Source organism: Aquarana catesbeiana, linkage group LG12 (genome assembly GCF_042186555.1).
Source record: "Aquarana catesbeiana isolate 2022-GZ linkage group LG12, ASM4218655v1, whole genome shotgun sequence".
Taxonomy (NCBI): Eukaryota; Metazoa; Chordata; class Amphibia; order Anura; family Ranidae; genus Aquarana; species Aquarana catesbeiana.
Window position 1 is genome coordinate 217,284,837 of NC_133335.1, and position 23,946 is coordinate 217,308,782.

The window sequence follows — 23,946 nt, forward strand, 5'->3', positions numbered from 1 at the left end:
AGATAATGGTCGCAATTCTAATGCAATTAATAATAATGAATCATTGTGATGGGGGTGCAGCCAAAATACTTTATACACAAGTTTATACGCAATGAGAACAATCTATTTAAATAGGCAATGCATGTAGCAACCCTGCCCTATGCAGTTGTGACCCTGTCCAGATTTAGTGTGTGTTGCTGCTAGGCTTATAGTTAGCCTAAGCTGATATTTACCTTTTCTGGGTTATGTAGGTTCTCCTTAAACCTGGTGGGTTGATTGCTTCAGCCTGTTGCTGGAAGGAGGTTCCAGTAAGCAGTGTGGAAAGAATTAAACACTAGGTCATGATTATTTATTTGTGACTCAGCCAATGCTTGATTGTGTTGTTCAGGAGCATGGTCTGGGGAAATGATAAATGTTTGGAGCTGATATTTACCTTTTCTGGGTTATGTAGGTTCTCCTTAAACCTGGTGGGTTGATTGCTTCAGCCTGTTGCTGGAAGGTGGTTCCAGTAAGCAGTGTGGAAAGAATTAAACACTAGGTCATGATTATTTATTTGTGACTCAGCCAATGCTTGATGGTGTTGTTCAGGAGCGTGGTCTGGGGAAATGATAAATGTTTGGGAGCACCATTCCAGAACTCTCTTCCTCATGGAGCTTCTGGCTGGGAGAAGGCCTGTGTATAGACCTGCTTTACAGCACGGCCTTAGCAGGTTCTAATATGATTTGAGTCTTTATCAAGCCATTAACATACACTCACCGGCCACTTTATTAGGTATACCTGTTCAATTGCTTGGTAACGCAAATTGCTAATCAGCCAATCGCAAGGCAGCAACTCAAAGCATTTAGGCATCTAGATGTGGTAAAGACGACTTGCTGAAGTTTAAACCGAGCATCAGAACGGGGAAGAGAGGGGATTTAAGTGACTTTGAATGTGGCATGGTTGTTGGCGCCAGACGGGATGGTCTGAATATTTCAAAAACTGCTGAGTTACTGGGATTTTCACACACGACCATCTCTCGGGTTTACAGAGAATGATCCGAAAAAGAGAAAATATCTAGTTGTGTGGATGAAAATGCCTTGCTGATGTCAGGGGTCAGAGGAGAATGGGCAGGCTAGCTTGAGATGATAGAAAAGCAACAGTAACTCAAATACCCACTCGTTACAACCAAGGTATGCAGAATACCAAACACATCGAACCCTGAAGCAGATTGGCTACAGCAGCAGAAGAGCACACCCGATGCCACTCCTGTCAGCTAAGAACAGGAAAATGAGGCTACAATTCGTACAGGCTCACCAAAATTGGACATTTGAAGATTGGAAAAACATTGCCTGGTCTGATGAGTCTTGATTTCAGCTCTGACATTCAGAGGGTAGGGTCAGAATTTGACGTAAACAACAAGAAAGCATCGATCCATCCTGCCATGTATCAATGGTTCAGGCTTGCAGTGGTGGTGTAATGGTGTGGGGGGGATATTTTCTTGGCACACTTTGAGCCCCTTAGTACCAAATGAGCATCGTTTAAATGCTACGGCCAACTGAGTATTGCTGCTGACCATGTCCATCCCTTTATGACTACAGTGTCCCCATCTTCTGATGGCTCCTTCCAGCAGGATAATGCACCATGTCACAAAGCTCAAATCGTCACACCACTGGTTTCCTGAACTTGACAATGAGGTCACTGTACTCAAATGGCCTCCACAGTCACCAGATCTTAATCTGGTAGAGCACCTTTGAGATGTGGTGGAACAGGAAAATTGCATAATGAATGTGCAGCCGACAAATCTGCAGCAACTGAGTGATGCTATCATGTCACATTGGACCAAAATCTCTGGGGAATGTTTCTAACACCTTGTTGAATCTATGCCACAAAGAATTAAGGCGGTTCTGAAGGCAAAAAGGGAGGGGGGGGTCCAACTAGCAAGGTGTACCTAATAGAGTGGTCGGTGAGTGTAAGTCTCCTATCACCTCTCATTGTGGTTCTAATAACATCCAATGCTCAAGCTCTGAAGAAGGGGGAGGCCATTCCCCCGAAACATGTTGGCTGTATTTGATACTCTTAACCAATACATATTTAAAAAAGATTGATATGAACTTTTGTACTAGGAGCTCCTCAGTGCCAACCTCAATGTTTATCATCTGCTGAGCACTTTTTTGTTTTAACCAAGTTAGCAGCCTAGGACCAGAACAAGGTCTGCCCACACTATACCTTTATTATGCAACAGATCCCTTGAAGGAAGATGCACTTCATTGTATATCCATCCAAAACCAAGCCCCACTTTGACTTATAACAGGCTATCATACACAGGTCTGGCCTCAGCTTCAGCCATGTATAGAAGTCCCTGGGCACCAAGTCACTGGCTGAAGTGCATGCCAAAGGCTGCGCAGTGATATTCTTGCATGAAAAAGGTGCCACCTGGACCTTGGAAGAGGGAACTTTGTCTAGGGGTTCAGGCATTTTTGTCTACGTACAAAGGGACCGAAGTCACATTTAGGAGCAAAGAAACCCTGTGACTGCTTTCAGGTGGGGTCATTGCATTATCTGGCTGTTCTCTGTCTATCAGCATCTATTATTAGTGGTTGCTCCCACAGGACCTATTGCGGATTCAGTATATCTGTAGTCCTATTTTGGGCAATTTTAGATATCCTGCAACTTCTAAACCCTTTCTCCAGTTAGAGTACTGCAATGAACGGTAAAAAGACCCTAGTGGCTGAAGCGTGATTATTATCAGAGGTTTGTTGGTGAGCTATACCAGGTACAGGGCAGGTAGTCACAGGATGGCAAGTTCTGTTAGGACCAGCAAAAGTTTATTTGTATGTATATTTGAAGTGTATGAAAAACCTAACCAAACTTATTTTACTAGCTTTTGACCCTTTGGGTCAAATATACTGTTAAAAGTGTTTTGTTTCTGTTCGAGAGGTGAAAAAAAAAAAAAAGAGGAGGGACACCATAGGAGTGGGGGGGGGAGGGGGGGGGGTGCGTGGATGGTTGGGTAGTTTAGCAAAAGAAAAGGCAGCACAGCTCCTATCCCTCTTCTCTCACAGGACACCCAGCTCAGATCGATTCCCTTACAGACAGCCATTATCTGCACACTGTGTAGCTGCCCAGCTACACAGTGTGCAGATAGAGGCTGTATGTTAGTGAATCGATCTGATCTGGGTGCCCTGTTAGAGGAGGGGATAGGAGCTTTGCTGCTTGTGCTCAGTATGGGGACACTAAAAGGAGCCCAACTGGCACAGCTTCCGCGGAGGACGGGGGGCACAACTGAAATCTGGGGGGGGGGGCAAAGCCCTCCCTAACACCTCCCACTAGCTCCAGCCACGTCTATACCGCTTATGTATTTTGTACCATGCAGAGGAATAGCATAGTGCCTAAACTTGTTTATTGTCACTTCTCTCAGCAGAGGAGGGACAGAAAGAGGGGTGGATTGCTGAAGTTGTAACCACCCCCCTAAACTTTCAAACAGCAAATGGACTGTTACAGGGAACTACATGATAGATTAAGTGCCCATGCTTGAAGAACAAATGGAGCGAGGAAAGAAATAACAGCTGAATCATAATCATGGTAATATACACATATTTTTTCTTTTTCTTTTTTTAACAGGGAAAAGTGCGAACGCAGTCCCCCACTGCCACAAATTATGCAGTTGAGCCCGCATTTGGGGAAATCGCAGGGGTCAGCACAGCCTGAGCGCAATGGCCAAGCCTCGCCCTGGGAGAACCACCTACATGATCATGATATCTCCCCTGCCAGGTAAGTATAATCATTTGATAATATCTGATGAGGCTGCACTGATATGCTGCGCTGATGGGCACTGATGGGGGTAGACTGATGGTCACCGATAACAAGGGTATCTGATAAGGAAAACTCGATAGGGTGTGCCACATCCCAAATGTTACAATAAAAGAAGAGAAACCACCTAGGGGTGGGACTTTGAAGGCACTACCACATCAACAAAAAATAGTAGAAAAAAATAGAAATATTTATTGACATAGCATAGATAAAATGTTTACACATAGCCGTGGATAAAAATTAAAAAAATACAAAAGAGATTAATTAACTTTCTTAACCCAACGCATTTCAGAGATGAAATGTTGTCTCCTTCATCAGGGGAGTTCACAGGAAGTATAATATATCATAATCATTTTGCATGTACATTTATGCATCCACAGTGATCAAAAGAGGAATAGCACCCTGCAGATCCCATCCACTGAAGTGTTGCTTCAACTTACAAATTTGTATATGAAACCGAGAGGGCCAGGAGTTTTGAAGGGATAAACCTCCCCTAGTCACACCCAGAAAGTCTGCTAAGATGTGGAAACCCAGACAGCATAACAGTATACCATGTGTACTGAGGCCCAGCAGGAGGAAAATCTATGTAAATAGGTGACGTCACTCACAGGCAGAAGGGTGGATAGGGACGTTGATGGTATGGGACCATGGACCAATACAGTGAGAAAATTGCTAAATAGCTTGTTCTCAGTGAAAAATGGTCCACCAACGACCTCTCCAAAGACATCCCATCCATTGCCCGGTTACCTGTTATCAGTTGGGCACTGATGAGGCTGCACTGATGTGCACTGATAGGCTGCACTGATGGGTACTGATGAGGCTGAACTGATGGACACTGATGAGGCTGAACTGATGGGTACTGATGAGGCTAAACTGATGGGTACTGATGAGGCTGAACAGATGGGTACTGATGAGGCTGAACTGATGGGTACTGATGAGGCTGAATTGATGGGTATTGATGAGGCTGAACTGATGGACACTGATGAGGCTGAACTGATGGGTACTGATGAGGCTGAACTGATGGGTACTGATGAGGCTGAACTGATGGGTACTGATATGCTGCACTGATGGGCACTGATGAGGCTGCACTGATGAGGCACTGATGGGCACTGATGAAGCTGCACTGATGTGCACTGATAGGCTGCACTGATGGGTACTGATGAGGCTGAACTGATGGACACTGATGAGGCTGCACTGATGGGTACTGATGAGGCTGAACTGATGGACACTGATGAGGCTGAACTGATGGGTACTGATGAGGCTGAACTGATGGGTACTGATGAGGCTGAACAGATGGGTACTGATGAGGCTGAACTGATGGGTACTGATGAGGCTGAACTGATGGGTACTGATGAGGCTGAACAGATGGGTACTGATGAGGCTGAACTGATGGGTACTGATGAGGCTGAACTGATGGGTATTGATGAGGCTGAACTGATGGACACTGATGAGGCTGAACTGATGGGTACTGATGAGGCTGAATTGATGGGTATTGATGAGGCTGAACTGACAGCATAACAGTATACCATGTGTACTGAGGCCCAGCAGGAGGAAAATCTATGTAAATAGGTGACGTCACTCACAGGCAGAAGGGTGGATAGGGACGTTGATGGTATGGGACCATGGACCAATACAGTGAGAAAATTGCTAAATAGCTTGTTCTCAGTGAAAAATGGTCCACCAACGACCTCTCCAAAGACATCCCATCCGTTGCCCGGTTACCTGTTATCAGTTGGGCACTGATGAGGCTGAACTGATGGACACTGATGAGGCTGCACTGATGGGTACTGATGAGGCTGAACTGATGGACACTGATGAGGCTGAACTGATGGGTACTGATGAGGCTGAACTGATGGGTACTGATGAGGCTGAACAGATGGGTACTGATGAGGCTGAACTGATGGGTACTGATGAGGCTGAACTGATGGGTATTGATGAGGCTGAACTGATGGACACTGATGAGGCTGAACTGATGGGTACTGATGAGGCTGAATTGATGGGTATTGATGAGGCTGAACTGATGGACACTGATGAGGCTGAACTGATGGGTACTGATGAGGCTGAACTGATGGGTACTGATGAGGCTGAACTGATGGGTACTGATATGCTGCACTGATGGGCACTGATGAGGCTGCACTGATGAGGCACTGATGGGCACTGATGAAGCTGCACTGATGTGCACTGATAGGCTGCACTGATGGGTACTGATGAGGCTGAACTGATGGACACTGATGAGGCTGCACTGATGGGTACTGATGAGGCTGAACTGATGGACACTGATGAGGCTGAACTGATGGGTACTGATGAGGCTGAACTGATGGGTACTGATGAGGCTGAACAGATGGGTACTGATGAGGCTGAACTGATGGGTACTGATGAGGCTGAACTGATGGGTATTGATGAGGCTGAACTGATGGACACTGATGAGGCTGAACTGATGGGTACTGATGAGGCTGCTCTGATGGGCACTGATGAGGCTGCACTGATGGGCACTGATGAAGCTGCACTGATGGTCACTGATATGCTTTATGTTAAAATTGTTAAAGTTGTTAATATTTATTTTTGTAACTTAATTCTGCATAAAACATTTAACAGTGTCATTTCATGAGATAATTTTCAAGGGCGTGTTTAGGGGCGGAATTAAAGGAAGGGCAGGGCTGGGTGGAGCAACTGGTGTCGCGTAACTCTTAAGACCCGGCTAGCAGCTTGGGAAATGATATTTTGAGCCCTGATTTAACCTATCCCATACTTCTCCTTTATTGCTAGCTGATCACACCAACCCTCCTGTAGCCCTAAAAATGACCCTCCCTGTAACCCAAAGACAAACTATCACATTAACTATCCCTCCCAACACAAACTCTCCATGAAACCCTATCGCTAACCTTATCTGTAACCCGGACACTAACCCTCCCTTTAATCATTACTTCTTTTAAAGAGCGAATGGGCTTTTAAAGCATGCATATCCTTTCATTTTACTGGTAAATTTGATCTTGTCTGTAGTTCCCCTTCAAACGATATGACATCTATAGGATTACTGATGAAACACGGATCATACTCAGCCACTGGAATCAGCATTTTCAAATTTGTTCAAACCTGGAAACTTGTGAACAGGAACATTGTGCTGCATTAATTGGTGCTATGTGCACAGAAGGGGGATTTCAAAGCGAGATGGGTGATGACATGCAAAAAATTCAATAAGGACTTGTGAAATACTAAATTAGCCTATTTTAGCAGATGCTAACTTTCTTTCTTTGAGCATTTCATAGCTAATACCTTTTGCAAAGTTTCTCAGAAAAGTGTAATTTCTTTCTATAATGCCATTTCACTGGGGGGAGAAAATAGAAAACTTAGCAATTTAGCTGCAGTATGTCAAAAATGATTTAAAAGGAAAATTCAAACTTCAACAATGTTGTTTTGAAACTATACAAAAGTGGAAAAACATTCACAATGGACTGTCTGGAGGCCGTCTCTGGTCAAATGCAGTTAATGCTGAATTCCAGGTAATGGTTAGATGGGTCCAACTTGTAAGTATATATGTGTCATGCACCTGGAAGCTGGAAATCACTATAGCAGGCACCCTACTACAGCGATCATCGCTAGGTTCTGGGTCAAGCGGCTGCCCTGCTGCTTACTGAGCACAGGAGGTTGCTCATTCGCCATGGGGGCCATTCAAAGAACATTTTCCATTTTTCTCAAAGAATGAAAGGTGAGTTCTCTGATTGGATGAGGTGGAGATTGTGACATCACTGCTCCCATCTCTCCACCTCATCCAATTGAAGAATGGTTTGCATTCATTGAGAAAATGCAGAGTGTTCTCTGAATGATATATATGTCAAATGAGCGACTTCCTGTGGTCAGTAAGCAGCAGGGCAGCCTCTCGGAAGAGGACCCGGAAGCTAGAGGAGATCACTGGAGAAGCAGTGTCTACTACAATGATTTCCAGCTTCTGTGGGGATCCCACAGGTATGGCACATACATACTTACATTGCTCCAAGTTGGACCAATATAACTACAGTATTTAAAGATTGCCATACCTGGACCCAGGGCCAGATCTAGCTTGTCTGATGTGGGGGTGCAGAAAAAATCATCAGGGGGGCAAAGGATGCAGGGTCAGCAGGGCATTGTATAGAAATTAGTAGAGCAGCGTAAGGGTCAGCAGGGCAGAGGATAGGGTCAGCAGATAGTAGGGCAGAATACAGAGAACATTAGTTTGTAGGGCAGTGTACAGTGGGTTATCAAGGCAGTGTACAAGGGTTGGCAGGGCACAGGACATGGGGCAGCAGAGCAATGTACATGGGGTCAGCAGGGCAGTAAATTGAAGATTAGCAGGGGAGTGTACAAGAGTCAGTAGGACAGTGAACAGGGGGCCAGTAAGGTAGAGGATAGGGGTCAACAGTTGACAGAGGTCAGAACGGTGGAGAACATGGGTTATCAGGGTAGAAGACAGGGACAGTAGGGCAGAGGAATGGGGGTCAGCAGGGCAGAGGCTAGTGGTCAGCAGGGCAGAGTACAGGGTAGGGTACAGGGGATCAGCAGGACAATGTACAGAGAGTCAGCAGGGCAATTTACAGAGGGTCAGCAGGGCAGGGTAAAGGGGTCAGCAGGGTAGAGGACAGCAAGTATAGGGTACAGAAAAAAAAGATGGAAAAATGGGGACATCTTCACAATTCAATATGAACAGAGTCAGTAATTGATGGATTAGATGCTAAAAGCTCCTGTGTCCTAGCCCACCATCATTGTATGCAGAGTTTTCATGCTCGTTTTAAAGAATCTTGATTATTGATATATGGAGGTCCCAGAATGGTCCACGTTTTAAGGAATCTTGGTTATTGATATATGGAGGCCCCAGAATGGTCCATGGGGCCATTATGGCAGTTTCAGCATTCTTTTTATATATTTCTCCTTTATATCAAAGATATCTCCCAAGGACTTGCGTCCTGATGAAATCGGGGGCCTATCAGTAGCTACATGATGCGTTTCTTGGGTTCAAAACCCACTTCCTCAGGTTCTGTGAAATAATAAGAGAAATTCCAACATATCCCATATAAATATAAATAGCTGGACCGCCCTGCAAAACTGGAAAAGGATCTTCAGAAAAATGAACCAATCCCACCCCAAAGGACCTTGTGGTTCAAACATAACCAGATTTCCTATAGTGATCACAAAGCAGTCAGCATATTAACCTTGATCCAACAGAGCAGCCTTTAGTCTTCTTGGATAAATCCCCTGTTTTCTTCATTGTTCTCATGGATTCTATTTTCCTGTAGGGTTCATTAGCTATGGATTTGAAGGTGTGGCGTCTGCACACAGACTTATGTATATACACTATATTGTCAAAGGTATTGGGACACCTGCCTTTATGTGCACATAAACTTTAACAGCATCTCAGTCTTATGCCCCATACACACGATCGGACATTGATCGGACAATCCGACAACAAAATCCATGGATTTTTTCCAACGGATGTTGGCTCAAACTTGACTTGCATACACACGGTCGCACAAAGTTGTCGAAAAATCCGATCGTTCTGAACACGGTGAAGTAAAACACGTACGTCGGGACTATAAACGGGGCAGTAGCCAATAGCTTTCATCTCTTAATTTATTCTGAGCATGCGTGGCACTTTGTGCTTCAGAATTGTTCACACACGGTCGGAATTTACGCGAACGAATTTTGTTGTCGGAAAATTTTATAGCCTGCTCTCAAACTTTGTGTTTCGGAAATTCTGATGGAAAAAGTCCGATGGAGCCCACACACGGTCGGAATTTCTGACAACAAGCTCCGATCGCACATATTCCGTCGGAAAGTCCGACCGTGTGTGCAGGGCATAAGTCTGTAGGGTTCAATATTGAGTTGATCCACCCTTTGCAACTATAAAAGCTTCAACTCTTGGAAGGCTGTCCACAAGGTTTAGGAGTGTGTCTATGGGAATGTTTGACCATTCTTCCAGAAGTGCATTTGTGAGGTCAGGCACTGATGTTGGAGAGAAGGCCTGGCTCGCAGTCTCTGCTCTAAATGATCCCAAAGGTGTTCTCTTGGGTTGAGGTCAGGACTCTGTGAAGACCAGTCAAGCTGCAAAGGGTGGGCCAACTCAATATTGAACCCTATGGACTAAGACTGGGATGCATTTAAAGTTCATGTACATGTGAAGGCAGGCGTCACAATACTTTTGACAATATAGTGTATACAGTATGTTTGCACACAGACACCTGCTCCCTGTTGCAAAAATGTGAATGATATAAGTAAAAGATGGCTTTAACTTCTGTTCTCCACTTGTAGAGAATGCCTCTGACATGTTTCGTCCTTTCCAGGGCTTCAACTGAAGGTGTGGATGTGTTCCGCTTCCCAAATGGCAGCTGTCTTTTCTCTGCCCATTGGACACTTAGCAACACATAACTGTTCCTGGTTTGCTCTTGTATGATTTACCATTATACAACATAATTATGGAATGGCCAGTGACAGCCTTAATTCACTCATGACAGGTGCACTTTAAAATTTTCATTACCAAATATATGCACATTTGGAAAACACGTATAAATAAATAGAATTAAAAAAAAAAAAAATTATGGAAACCAGTAACTAGCATGACCAGCTTCGGTGGTCTGTGACCGAAATCGCCAAACCAGCCAGCAGTAGTGAACGCATCAGTTTATGCGGCTCCCTTAGCAAATATGCTGATTTGCTTTGCTCAGTTCTCCGAAGATGCAGTTTAATATTCAAAAATGGCATTTTCATTCATTAGACAATCGATGGCTGTCTGCACAGATTACCATAATAATTATACTACAACCCATTAAAATACTTGAGAAATTTCATTCTTCCATAGGTCATAGGCGACAAGGACGATTGCTACGTGAATGTGTGTGTTAGTGCAGTTTTCTAAACGCGACAATACTGCAATGGAACAGAATGCTTTTACAGGTGAGAATTGTTTATCCTCCATTATCTATATATAGATACAAGGGGGAGACAACTAACAAGGACTTTGTCACCTAACAATAGCATGGCATATGTGGAGAGCGTCATTCAATAATTAGCAAAAGGGTGCAGATTTACAGACTGCAGAGGACAATGAGTACAAAAGTATGATGAGGAAGAGAAGGGGGTCCTGCCCAAACGAGCGGGCAATTTAAAGCTCAACTGTCAAGATGATCTGTTCGCTATAGGCATAGTAATGTGAATATCAACATACAGTACATGGCAATTCAGAAACATTATTCGTATTTGGTTCCAGAACAGGTGAGGGAAGTCCTGCAAAATAAATGCTGCATGGTTGGACCAAATGCTAATCCAAAGAACACCACATTTCCAAGTGTGAACCAGTTTCTCTTTTAAAACCAGCTGCTGAAACATTTTTCTGGAGGAGAGAAGTGGAAAGCCAATCTACTCCCAAGGTGAATCATCCTCCACTTTTATGAGTCCATTCACTCAAGCTGGCACCTGATGAAGGGGGGGGCATTATATTCCCTAAAACACACTGGGAAGTTGACTTTGGGCTTCTATGATACAATACACATTGATGGTCTCCTAAATCTTTGGTGTAGCACTCTTGTTCTTTCTACACCTTCTTGTGTTCAACTAATGCCCTGTACACGCGATTGGATTTTCCGACAACAAATGTTGGATGTGAGCTTGTTGGCTGAAAGTCCGACCGTGTGCATGCTCCATCGGACATTTGTTGTCGGACTTTCCGTCAACAAATGTTGGCTAGCAGGCTCTCAAATTTTCCGCCAACAAAACTTTGTTGTCGGAATTTCCGATCGTGTGTACACAAGTCCGACGCACAAAATTTCTCGCATGCTTGGAATCAAGCAGAAGGAGCCGCACTGGCTATTGAACTTCCTTTTTCTCGGCTCGCCGTACGTAGTACCTCACCAGGTTCCCACGTTCGTAATTGTTGGCCAACATTTGTGTGACCATGTGTATGCAAGACAAGTTGGAGCCAACAACCTTCGAACAAAAATCCATGGTTTTGTTGGCGGAAAGACCAATCGTGTGGACGGGGCATAAGAAGCCATTGAGGGCCTTTTGTCATTGGACTCTACAAAGCGGACTTATGTATCTTCACACTTAGAAACCAAAACAACTTTAGATCCAGCACTGCCTAGCCACACTTCTTGAATTAAAAAAAACGATAAAGGAAACAGATGATGAGCAGCCAGAACATGCAAGATAAGAAAGCAAATTGGACTACCTGAAGGCCACTGAGGGGTGAATTGTAAAAAATGTTGTTCATTGTAAAATTAAGTAAAAATTATGAAATCGAAACTTATATTAGCCACGTGTTAGTTTTTTACCCATACTGTATAAATGCATATTTTAGTTAAAAAATTTTTTTTAAACATACAAAAGATGAAAAAGTAGGTATAATAATCATGTTGTATTGCTGGACAAAAGGTCTACAATACTATTTTTTTGTTCTTCTCTGTGAAATGATTACTAGTTGCTAAGGAAACAGCCATTTATATTCTACTGGGGAAAAAAATATATTTTTCTCCCAGAGAGGAAGTTTAATAAAGAGCAAATTGTTAGCAGCACATTCTGTAAATATGGACACATCAAGCAGATCAACATGCAACAAAGCTATATGGTGCTCCAAAAATATTGATATTCTCATTTAACACGTAACTTTCTGGGAAGATTTAAGAGGGAAAATGTTTTGGAATTTGGTAAAACGGACAAGGTAGGCCCCTTTCACACTGGCGGAGTCTGCCAGCGGATCTGCCTCCTCAGCAAGGGGTCTCTCCGCTGTTCCCTGCTGAGCAGGCGGATGACAGGTCCGTGTCCGCCCCACTGATGCAGAGCGGATATGGTCACAGCCTGCAGTCCTCCGATCTGATCCACCAGACAGATGGGTAATGGATCCCCAGCAATCTGTATTTAGCAAACAGGATCGGATGTCCATTGACATCCGCCACTCCATAGAGAGCAATGGATGGTCTGATCGGGTCCACCTGAAAAACTGACAGGTGGACCCAATCGGTCTGTCCATGTGAAAGCGCCCTTATATACTCTCTCTTTAAAGTACACATCAACCACAACTGACCGGCAGCATGTACATAAGGAGAATACTGTCCCAAAGGTCCAGATATTTAGATAAACTGTAGGACACTGGACCACTGCATTCCAGGAAAAGCATTGTTACTGGTAATCTGGAGTTTGGGGACACCATATCTTGCCAGTTTTAAAGATGGAGCCAGGGTGTTTTAAATTCTGTCAACTGAGGTCAGCTGTTTTAACATTATGCATGAGTTAAAATGAAAAAGAAATTAGAAGGTCAATAAGGTAAGTGAAATTGAGGTGTTTTTCGGTGGTTGGTTATGGTTCAATGGCCTTTAAATGGTTCCTCAGGTTTAAAGAAGTTTCTGGACTCTCCTGGGCCTGTTTTTAATGCAAAAATGGCCCATCATTAGGTGGAGACATGACTTTCCACATTGTCTCAATCGATGTCTATTATAATGATTGTCCATCTGTTTGCAAAGAATACCCAAACATGTTCAAGGATACATGTACAGGATTGGATGATGGAAGTCAGCAGAGCATCACCTCTTTCACTAAGTTCTGAGGCAAGTTCCACTGCAAAGTGAACAGTCTGTTTGCCTTTAGTAAATCAACCCTATTGAGTCTAATGGAGAAGAACCAGGCAGCATCTGAGGTATGCTCACACATATTTCTGTCTTCCAGGCAAAGTGGTCTAGTAGACAACGGTGACCTCTATGTTACTTAATCTGTTGGTTGCCAGTAGTTTTCCCCAACTACAACAGAAGAGATCTTTTCTTCTCTAAATTGGTCTTAAGCACCAGGAGCTAGGTGCTGTTAATCTCACCATGGGATTCTTCCCTTGTCAAACCCTTTGACAGTTTATTTGATCTTTCTTTCTTATTTTCTTGAGTATTTGACCCAAAACAAGCATGAAAATTGGAAGTTGTGAGTTTACCTGCTGCAGACCCGTTCTGAATCAACCAGATAACTATCAATTTTAAGAAAGAGATCTTTTAGAAAAAGATCATCAATGACAGGTCCCCTTCTTCCTATAATTGTATCCAAAAATTGGAAAGGATCATTTGTCCCTTTTAAATAACTAATTCCGCCACTCTTTCCAACTAAAAAAAACATGAATTTTTTTTTTAAAAAGCAAGAGCTATTGCCCACTAGTAGGTTCTCCAGTTTTTAATTACGTCCATAGGTTAGAACTTGAAAAACGTGAGAACAATAAATTATTAACAGCTTCAGGACAAAACTGCAGCCTCACATTTATTTTAGGCCGGAGTTGCCCAAAGCAAAATTCTCTCAGATACAAATAACATGATTACATATTGAATTTCTTTTGAACAGATCAAATAATGAAACATGCACTGGAAACAAAAACAAGGTTAGGGCACTAATTACCCAGCTTGTTAACATCAGCTTTTTACAACACTTGAAGTACATTACAAATTGCCCGGGATGTGTTCGTCTACATAACGGGCTTTGATATTTTTCATCTTTATGAAGTAGACTCTCTGTACCAGCCTTTCTCAACCAGGGTTTTGTGGAGCCCTAGGGTTCCTTCAGAGGTTGCTGGGGGTTCCTTGGGCAATGAGCAATTACTGCCTATCAGATAAGTAACCACTGAACCCAGTGATCTTTTTAACCACTTGCTTACTGGGCACTTAAACCCCCCTATTGCCCAGACCAATTTTCAGCTTCCAGCGCTGACGCACTTTGAATGACAATTGCGCGGTCATACAACACTGTACCCAAACAAATTTTTTATCATTTTTTTCACACAAATAGAGCTTTCTTTTGGTGGTATTTAATCAGTTTGTGCTGATGAGGCGGCACTGATGGGCAATGATAGGCTGCACTGGTGGGCAATGATAGGCTGCACTGGTGGGCAATGATAGGCTGCACTAATGGGCACTGATAGGCACAGTTGAGGCGATGTTTCGTCACATATGGCAACCCATCACATTTGGCTACCCGCTGGACTGCACATGCGTAACACCGCCATATGCGTTCCAACACTGTGGGGATCTGCGCTTGCGCAGAATTTTGTGGCCACACCCCTGAGTCCAGGTTCAAGCCCCACCATCTAAGTGGACATAGAGTTAGATTATAATTATGCCGAGCGGCCCTGTGGCAAAGTGGTGTCTTACAACAGTGTTGGAACGCATATGGCGGCGTCGCGCATGCGCACTCCAGCGGGTAGCCAAATGTGATGGGTCGCCATATGTGACGAAACAGCGGCACTGATAGGCAAAGATAAGGCGGCACTGATGGGCACAGATAAGGTGGCATTGATGGCCACTGATTTGTTGGCCCAGAATGATTCAGCACAACTTGCTTGGAACTTCTATATACACCACAGTATATACACTCCAGTATTCTCTCCAGCACAACTCTTGCTTAAGACTGTTTCTCCTCCAGACTAGCTAGCTTCCCTTTCTCCTCCAGCACTTCACTTTCTGCAGACTGTTTCTCCTCCAGACTAGCTAGCTCCACATGGTCAGGCCTGACACTAACTCAGCCAGGCCTCAATGAATTGCCTTTTGCGGACAGGGCCCCCGTGGTGTAGAAATAGGTCCGGTGTTAACTGCCCTCTATTCAGCTACAAATCCCAGATAGCTCACTTCAGGCCCTGCCAGCCAGCCTGGCTGCAATGACCTCTCTCTCCACTGCCCTTTCTACATTCTTCTCTTCTGGTTCTGCACCCATCTCAAACTGCAAACTCTCAGTTCTCTCAGGTGTGCCTCCCCAGTTCCCCCCAACTGTGCTCACTCACCAACACTTCACTTGCTGTGACCAATTGTCCTCCCTGGAGTCTCTTAGCGGTGTTCTCTCCTGCTGTCCTTTCCTTGCTCTCTCATGTGCCTCTCCTCCAGGATCTCTTCTCTCCTCCCGGATGCACCCTAGCCCCAGCCAAGGGTCACCCCTCCTCCTCCCCGTGTAGGCCCCGACAGTCTCCACACTCTCTCACTTCAGCCCTTCCATCCAACAACTCCTCCCCAGCTGGGCTGACCCCGGGTAATTTAGGAGGCCTGCCCCCTGCCAATCCAGATTGGGGATTGGTCAGGGCTCCCCAAGTTACCCCAGACAGCTCCACCTCTCCTCTTTCCAGATCTTTCTAGCAGACTCTAGAAAGAAGAGGAAGGTCCCAGTAATGCTGCCTGTGAGTCACCAGGTGCTACCCTGAGCCACTCCCAGCCCAGAATGAAAACAAACTTTCCTACTCTTCCTCCAGAAAATCCTCACTCTAGCACCTACCTAACTAGAGGGTGCTACATTGTTTATGATTATAATGATGGTATAATAATAATAATAATAATTATTATTATTATTATTATTATTATTATTATTATTATTATTATTATTCAAGAACTTAGTGTTGTTTTGAATATAAAAAAAAATATTTATACATATTGAAATATTATTATGGTTATTATGATGAAGGTGAAATAATAATAATAATAACAATAACAATAATAATATATTATTATTATTATTATTATTATTATTATTATTATTATTATTATTATTATTATTATTATTAAAGAATGTATTGTTGTTTTGAATGCAAAGACAATTGACATATTGTATATTGTTATGATTATAATGATGGTTACATAATAATACTAATTACTAGTATTATTATTGTTATTGTTATTATTATTATTATTATTATTATTATTATTATGAACTTATTGTTAGTTTGAATACAACAACAATTAAAATATTTTATATTATTATTATTATTGTTGTTATGTAAAATGTATTAATTGCCTCTTGCATTCAAAACAACATGACCCTATAATCTTGAGGATGAGAGGTGGAATTTTGGCACTGCTAGATAAACAGATCTATATAACTGTCACTAATCCTGTTTATACAGACATGGGTTATATAGTAAATGTATACAAGGTCAAAATTGTGTCTAACCTCTCTTATAACAGAATGCCATCCCTTCTCTAACTTTGCTCACCACACTTCATTTTCTGTGAATGTTAATGAGCTTTGTATGGTATGGTCATTCATTAAAGCCAAAGATAATCAACTGAGATTTTATTACCCAGCTGGGATACTAACCACATTAGACGTTGCACTTAAAGGGTGATAACTCCTCGGTTTGACCCCATTTTAATTAAATAGTTGACGAGAATCTCAAAGCTGTACATATATACTGGGAGATTTATTAAGTGTCTAAGCAAGCAATTAAGGTATAGCTGGTATACAGCCATCGAGCCAAGTGAAAAGTTGCTATAAGGAAAGATTGTTTACTGGCCAATTGTAAAGCTTATCTACCTCTGGCTCATAGGGAGCCCAAACTAATCTTGCATTTAAATGAAGAAATTGAGATAAACAACTTCAATTCTAGAAAATAATCCTATCCTGTGTTCATTTATAAAAAAAAAAAACATACATTCCAACATTCTTGGAAAACTCCACAGTTAATAATAATGTATATATTCTATATAATTTTAAAGGCATCCCAGTCTTAAGCCTCGTACACGCGATCGGATTTTCCGACGGGAATTGTGTGATGACAGGCTGTTGGTGGAAAATCCGACCGTTTGTACGCTCCAGCCGACAATTGTTGTCGGATTTTCCACGGACAAATGTTGGATGGCAGGCTTATAAATTTTCCGCGGACAAATGTCTGTTGTCGGGTTTTCCGAGCGTGTATACACAAGTCCGTCAAGCAAAAGTCCTAAGTACAAACACGTATGCTCGGAAGCAAGGACGAGCCAGAAGCGGTCGGTCTTGTAAACTAGTATTTGTAATGGAGAATTAAAATTCGTGACGCGGCAAATTATGAAATCTCGAAATGCAGCGCACAATTCTCTTCTTCTTTAATGGGATAATAAGGAAGCTGCTTTGCTGGTGATACTGATGGAGTTCTGCCAAACGTATTGGCTTTTATTTTCTAGTGATATCAATAATAATACCATTATGCTTGGTTTTTTTTTGTTTTTTTTTGGGGCAAGTTACCACAACACCATTATCCTGTAGTTGTTAAGATCAAAGATACAACTATGTTGGTGTCCCTTGTTAATTTTACATTGTATTTTTTTAAATGTAACTCCCTACTCCCAAACTGTCATTTGAAGTAAAACACATAGCCAAGTATTATTCTCCACAATTTTTTTTATTGTGCATTAAAAAAAGAAAACAAATAAAATTAGACATGCTATCTGCCAATAGAACTTAACCAAAAGTGCATTTTATGCATCCAAAAAACATAGAAAATATACCAAATCAAATCATTATTCAACCAAAAAATAAAATAAAAGCCCCATGCATGTGTCCTGCTTCTTAATATAGGGGGTCAACAATGCCAAGAGTTGGTGAAAGCAGGGGTCCGTCATCTGGAGATAATTCCGAAAATCATCCGGACTATTCTCCTGGAGCTCCCGCAGCAAAGGCATATGACATAATTGGTCACCATTAATAAAGCAACCAATTTTTGATCCAAGTAATCCTCCTCCTCCTGTTCCTGGACTGGACTTGGGTCAAAGCAATAACTCCAAGGCCAATAATAAATAACACGTTATCTCCTCCGATTCCGCAACATGTCTGGTTGACGAACGGCCGTTCAGAAACGAACAAGCACGAAATGAAAAGCGCAAGATGAAAAGTGCGAATCAACACTCACCAAACTTCTACTAACACGAAATTAGCAGAAGGAGCACAAAGGCTGGCGCCTGACAATCAAACTTTCTCTTTATCGGCTCATAGTACATCTAGTACGTCACTACGTTCGTGTTTGTTGGCCGACAATTGTGTACCGTTTGTATGCAAGACACAATCCAGGCACACGCTTTTCAGACAAAAGTCTGATGCTTTGTCTGCGGAAAATCCAATCGTGTGTACGAGGCTTTAGTTCGTAGGGTTCAATATTAAGTTGGCCAGCTTCGACTCTTCTGGGAAGGTTGTCCACAAGGTTTAGGAGTGTGTCTATGGGAATGTTTGACCATTCTTCAAGAAGCGCATCTGTGAGGTCAGGCACTTATGTTGGACGAGAAGGCCTGGCTCGCAGTCTCTGCTCTAATTCATCCCAAAGGTGTTCTATTGGGTTGAGGTCAGGAACAGGAAGGGGCCATCGCCAAACTGTTCTTACAAAGTTGTGAGCATGAAATTGTACAAAATGTCCAAATAACTCAACCCGATAGAACAGCTTTGGGATGAATTAGAGTGGAGTTTGTGAGCCAGGCCTTCTTGTCCAACATCAGTGCCTGACCTCACAAATGCACTTCTGGAAGAATGGTCAAACATTCCCATAGAAACACTCCTAAACCTTGTGGACAGCCTTCCCAGAAGAGTTGAAGCTGTTATAGCTGCAAAGGGTGGGAAGGCCTACGGACTAAGACTGGGATGCCTTTAAAATTATATTGAATATATACAATATTAATGAGTGTGGAGTTTTCCAAGAATATTGGAATGTATTTTTATTATAAATGAACACATGATTGGATTATTTTCTAGAATTTAAGTTGTTTATCTCAATTTCTTCCTTTGAATGCAAGATTAATCTAAGACTAAGACTGGGATGCCATTAACCGCTTCGCCCCAGAAGATTTTACCCCCTTCCCGAACCAGAGCACTTTTTGCCATTCGGCACTGCGTTGCTGTACCTGACAATTGCACAGTCGTGCGGCGCTGCACCCAAACAAAATTGACGTCCTTTTTTCCCCACAAATAGAGCTTTCTTTTGGTTGGTATTTGATCACCTCTGCGGTTTTTATTTTTGCACTATAAACAAAATAAGAGCGACAATTTTGAAAAAAACACAAATATTTTTTACTTTTTGCTATAATAAATACCCCCCAAAACTATATATATAAAAATAATTGTTTTCCTCAGTTTAGGCCGATACGTATTCTTCTACATATTTTAAGTAAAAAAAAAATCGAAATAAGCGTATATTGATTGGTTTGCACAAAACTTATAGCGTCTACAAAATAGGGGATAGTTTTATGGCATTTTTTTTATTATTTTTTTTTTATTAGTAATGGTCGGCGACCTGCGATTTTTATCGGGACTGCAACACATCAGACACTTTTGACACTATTTTGGGACCATTGTCATTTATACAGTGATCAGTGCTATAAAAATGCACTGATTACTGTGTAAATGACACTGGCAGGGAAGGGGTTAACCACTAGGGGGTGATGAAGGGGTTAAGTGTGTCCTAGGGAGTGATTCTAACTGTAGGAGGATGGGCTCCCAGTCACATGACAGCGATCACTGCTCCTGATGACAGGGAGTGGTGACCTCTGTCATGACACAAGGCAGAACGGGGAAATGCTTTGTTTACATAGGCACTTCCCCGCTCTGCGACTCCGTGACGCGATTGCTGGCACTCTTGCTATGCCTGCCTCTTAAAGGGGATGTACAGGTATGCCCATTTGCCCACCGCTGCCATTGTGCCGTATCGCCGTGCGGCAGTCGGCAAGTGGTTAAAGTTCATGTGTGTGTGTAAAGGCAGGTGTCCCAATACTTTTGACAATATAGTGTATATTGCAGCTTATCAGTCCTTAGATATGGTCATTGGAGTAGTTTGTATTTTTCAGGCTAAGCACATTTTTGGCAAGTACAGAAAATACCTGTTGCCCTTTTATTTTTCACTTTCTGCGAGCTAAACGGAAAGCGAAAATGATTTTATTTTTATTTCGTAAACTACTAATCACATCATCCGCCGTGTAATAGACATGAACAAAGGCAGACATGTTTGCATTCCAACCTGGGTGGAAACCATGGCTCCTTCCGTAGACATTGCAAAGGAGTGAGCATAGTCACACATGGGAAGGAAGTCTTCTATTCGCAGAAATACCAGGTGAAAATTAAGTGTATCTAAATCCCAAACCAAAAATGTAATATATTTAGCAGTTTACCGGTCATTGGTGTGGTGGCTGCATTCATTCTCTTTTATCCTTTTCTTTTCACCTGGTAATCCAGTAAATCCATTCCTGTGTCTGGTTCCTCCACTGCTGTATCTATGGAGGGAGTCTGGTTGTCATCCTAGGCTGCTCAACTGATATGGACTATAAAACATGACTACAGACATGTGTGTGTATTTCTCCATCTTCATTTCATGGACGGCAAGGCAATTGGTAGACTTCATGATTAAGCCCTTTGTGGGGTGAAACAGGTGGGAAGTGAGACTGTTGGGGTTATTTACTAGGGCTGGAGAGTGCAAAATCTGGTCCAACTACTGATGTCTCCCGGCCCTCTCAGTTACATGGCTGTGAATCCAGCCCAGGAGGCTTCCAGATTTCAATTAGCCATCCTGCCCTTAGACCCCCCAAACCACCGGCCAGGGTTGTGAGATAGAGGCCCATTGTGTATGGTATGGAATTCATGGGGGCTCTCATTCTTTTTATTGTTTTTCTTGTGTTAAATACCTCCGTAAAATCCATACTAGACTTAAAGGGGTTGATTTACTAAAAACTGAGGAACGCAAAATTTGGTGCAGCTCTGCATAGAAACCAATCAGCTTCCAGGTTTTTTGTCAAAGCCTAATTGAACAAGCTGAAGTTAGAAGCTGATTGGCCAGCATGCACAAGCTGCACTAGATTCTGAGGGCACCGGTTTTAGTAAATCTCCACCTCTATGTTGTGAATCTTCTACTTATTATGTTAAGGCTGCTTTTATATTGTTGGCAGCATCAGTGAATGGCCTGTTCATTCCTTTCTTTCTACACTGTCACGCTGTACCATTTGATTAGCAACCACTCAGAGCTTCAGCTTGGTTTCACACCTAAGCATGAGCATGTTTTATTGATTTTAGAGCTTTTTTTGCATATTTTTTCTTGCGTTTTTTATGCTGGAGCATTTCTGTGTTAGCCAATGGGAAGCTAGTTACTAGGAGGAAAAGAAAGTTATTAGGTGAAAACTTATGCAAAAACTGAGTATCCCACAAGTTTTTCAGGTGCTCCCATTGAAGTGTCTTGAGACCAAAAACATGCAGAAGAAGCTCCTGTGCTTTTTTCTGGGCATTGAGGGTCAACACATTGCTAAGATGTGAATGGGCACAATAGAATAACATTAAAATCTGGTGTTGAGTGTTTAAACGCTCCTGGAAGTATTGGGGCTCAGAGTTCTTGTGGCACTTTATACAAGTGATTCTTAAACTATTGGGTCGTGGCCCACTGAAAGCCTGCAGTGTCCCTTCTCCTGGACCTCCAGCCAGCTGCAGATTCCCTAATATCTCACTGTGCTTCCCAGCTCCCATAGTGCTTCCTGATCTCCCATAATGCTCCACATGGCCTCCAGGCCCCCCCAGCCTGCTGCAGAGTCTCCAATGCTCCATAGTGCCCCCCAACCTTTAACAGTGCCCCACATTGCACTCCAACTTCCTCCAGAAACCTTATCCCCTACACGCTCACCAAGTCTGCTAAAGAGTCTCCTAACCCCCTCCACAGTGTCCACCCTCCCAACTCCACCTTCCACCTTAACACCCAGCCCAATCCAGAGCCTTCCAGCATTTCAATACAAGTTTTTTATTCCCATACTTGTATTGTGTGAGTATAAACTTTAGTTTTTACTGTTGGGGCATGGAAGAATTTCCTGACCCTGGTCTCAAAAACCATGAACCACTGTTCTATACAACTTTTACTCACACAACCACCAGTTTTAAAGGAAGCACCTCTAGCCTGAAAGGAACCTTAAAGTGGAACTTCACTCTCTCAATCAACATTGTCTAGTTTGAATCCTTATTCTTTTAGCATTAGTAAATAGATAGGGAAATATATCACATGTACTTGTTTTAAGCAGTTTTTTTTTTATTTCTTTAGCTACTATTCTCCATGCCATAATGTCATACAACCCAGGAGTATTTCGGAGGGGAGGAGGGTTTTTCTCAACCAAACACACCCTCCTGTCTACATGCCTGAGCTAAGGGCAGATGGATTCCAGGAAGTAATTCCCCCCTTCAGTCCATCATGAATGCTGCTGCCAGGCTCAACCACCTTACCAACCGCTCAGTGTCTGCTACTCCTCTCTGTCAATCCCTCCATTGGCTTCTGCTTACCCAACGAATTAAATTAAAAATACTAACAACTACTTACAAAGCCATCCACAACTCATTCCCCACCTACAGGTACATCACTAGCCTAGTTTTAAAATCAAAATACCAACCTAATCATTCTCTTTGTTCCTCCCAAGGCCTCCTGCTCTCTAGCTGCCTCGTCACCTCCTCCCATGCTCGCCTCCAGGACTTTTCCAGAGCCTCTCCCATCCAATGGAACTCCTTACCCAAATCGGTCCGATTATCTCCTACTCTGTTTGCTTAATGGCGATCCCTGAAAACCCTTCTATTCAGAGAAGCTTATTCTGCCCACACCTAACAACTGTACTTTGATTTTCTCCTTTAGCTCTTCCCCCACAGTTATTACCTTTTGTATAATTTGACCCCCCCCTTCTAGATTGTAAGCTCTAATGAGCAGGGCCCTCTGATTCCTCCTGTATTGAATTGTATTGTAACTGTACTGTCTGCCTTCATGTTGTAAAGCGCTGCGCAAACTGTTAGCGTTATATATAAATCCTGTAAAATAATAATAAAAAAAAGTAAATGCTACATGAATCACCTGCCCTTACTCAAGATGTCCACAGCCAGGAATGATAGGGTGGTGTTTTTCTAAGTGACGTAATTCCTCTTTAATTTATTTATTTGTTTGTTTTGAATATTGTAGGGATCTGTTAATTGGATATCCTTTGGCGATAATCCCTTTTTCCCCTAGTCTTAGACACACAACTGGAAATTGAGGTTAGTAGAACTATAGGTAAACTTTTTTTTTTTTTTTTGTTTTCATTTTGAATAGAGTAAAGGAGGGCTATAACCCCTGTCAGTTTTTTTTTGCCATCTGTTTACAATTGGGGAAATTTCCCTTCACTTCCTGTCCCATAGTGGAAACCGGAAGTGAGAGGAAATCCCTGCAAATTAGGGGAATCCTTGGACAACCCAAAGTTTGGGATTTTCTTTCACTTTCAATGATAATGGCAAACCGGACAAACAGAGATGGTTAATCCAGTGGCAGTCGCTCCATTAGGGGGGCAGGGGCGCCGGACGCATGGATTTCAATGGGGTTTTTTTTTTTTAAGCTCATGATTAGAGCCTGAGGTTCTAATTGGATTTAAAAAGGGTGGGCTTGGGGCGCAGAGCACTGCGCCCCGAGCACACCCACTTGTGTGACAATAGCAA

At 42.7% G+C, this 23,946-nt stretch overlaps 1 non-coding gene across 1 annotated transcript; it reads right to left on the reverse strand.

The window, feature by feature from the left end:
- Window positions 1–3,576: 3,576 nt before the first annotated feature.
- LOC141114619 (U1 spliceosomal RNA) lies at window positions 3,577–3,737 on the reverse strand. The gene has a single exon (XR_012236950.1). It is a non-coding gene; the product is annotated as a U1 spliceosomal RNA (small nuclear RNA).
- Between the last annotated feature and the right edge of the window lie 20,209 nt (window positions 3,738–23,946).